We start from the raw sequence: 1803 nt of genomic DNA on the forward strand, positions 1-1803 counted from the left end.
CTTGTGGATGGTTGACAAATGTTGTTACCCAAAAATTTGGGATTTTGGCGATCAATTCTGACCTCTTCTGAAAAAATGGTTGGCGGAGTTTGTTATATTTCTGTTCTACTTTCAAAATCTCCTCACTGGCTTGTTCATTAAGTCTGAAGCAAATGAAAAGAGATGTTGATGATGATAGTATTTAACAAATTAAAAAATTGCTTCAGATTACAGATGTGTGTATTTACCTACTAGCTTTGGAACCATGCATAATACCAAATTACAATAACCATTATCACCTAGTTTAGACACTCAAATCAAAACTAAGATGGCAATTTTGTCTGATTTATCAATAAACACTCAGTAATAACTATTAAGAGTGCCCAAACTCAACACTCTGGTAACATTGCGTGCATTTACTTCACCCACTCTATTTCCAGTCCCATTTCAATTGTTTCCCTCAAGCACAATTTCTAAATAAAGTGGCTAATTCCGTAACAAAGTTGTAAGGCAAGTTAGAGCAACCACTGATACCACACTGCTAAACCATCAGAAGACCTACAATGCAATTCAGACAATTTTTAGTCTTTGAAAGCAAACCCGAATTTTTTAAGGTCAATGTACTTTCATCAAACACTTCGTACAATCACTTCACCAAAAAACACTGAATCTACATCTACATAAGTATTTCCAACCAAGTTAGAATCATTTCCCATTTGACAGTGGACAGATTTGACCACAGCTTCGATGATTACGGGGCCATTAGACACATGTCAGAAAATTTATCCAAAGTATATTAAGAAAAATGTTACCTGTCTATTTCATTTTGTACTTCATCAATGTGTTCAATTGCTTCTTGCTGTTCTTTTTCTGCAAAAAAAGGAGCAAAAAACTTAATTCTACGATAAATTTACCTACTTTTCCAGATGTCAATACTATAATATTCCAAAAGCCATTAAAACAAAAACAAAAACGCCTACTACAAAGGTAAGTGTTCCACATGTTCATGCTTGTAGCTGACAAATTTCTACTTAATCAAAAGACCATTCACAAGTCATGCTGTCTGCTGGGTTACTCAGAAATTGGTTTTCTATAGCGCCTTTTTAAAGTTTCACTACAACAGACCGATCATTAAGGTTTCTACTATGAAAGATACAGAATAACCTCATTCAGAAGTCTTCACGTTTATTATTTCACATTATACACTTGCAAGAGAACAGTAGCAGCTGCTAACTAAAATATGTAAACTAAAGCCATGACAATGATACAAATTAGGCCACGACTACCACCTATCAAGGTAAAACCACCTTTCATAGAAAGTTGACGACTCTGCTATTACAATGAAGACACCAGACACGCCTACAAAGACTGGAAAGGCACCGGGCACCATCCTACACACTGGCCCTCACCTTCTCAGAGCAGGAACCCCTCCAACCCAATTCAGGCGGGCGGACCTCAGATACGGCCCCACACGACTTTGGAGCACTTACTGGGAGCAAACATTAGATCAGAAAACAGTGAGGCACAGAAGGGAGAGGAAAAAAAGGGGGTGTGCTCTGGAATAGGTGCCCTTTTGTCCTGTAAAGACTATAACCCCCCTACAAAGCTAAGTGGGTGTGAAGGGGCCAGATCGCCCGGTTCATTTCCGGTAACCATCCCGGGATTGGCAGCCCCCCTGCCGAGGGCCTCCTTGGCACAGGCCAGCTTTCTTAGCCATTTCCAAGACTCCCGATACACTGGTCGCGACGCCAGGCTTCTCCGCACGCTGGTGCGACGGGGCGGCCGCCCCACGTGGGGAGTGCGCCCAGGACGGCCAGAGCATCC

General features: G+C 41.1%; 1 long non-coding RNA gene across 1 annotated transcript in view; it reads right to left on the minus strand.

Moving 5' to 3' along the window:
* Window positions 1-121: 121 nt before the first annotated feature.
* The window catches only part of LOC105504048, an 8776-nt gene continuing 7094 nt past the window's right edge, over window positions 122-1803 (minus strand). Inside the window, exons 2-3 of the long non-coding RNA XR_001000565.1 lie at window positions 792-849; window positions 122-143 (exon numbers count right to left, since the gene is read on the minus strand). This is a non-coding gene — a long non-coding RNA (uncharacterized LOC105504048). The remainder of the gene's footprint in view (window positions 144-791; window positions 850-1803) is intronic.

This window comes from Colobus angolensis, unplaced genomic scaffold (assembly GCF_000951035.1).
Source record: "Colobus angolensis palliatus isolate OR3802 unplaced genomic scaffold, Cang.pa_1.0 Scaffold9, whole genome shotgun sequence".
Classification (NCBI taxonomy): Eukaryota; Metazoa; Chordata; class Mammalia; order Primates; family Cercopithecidae; genus Colobus; species Colobus angolensis.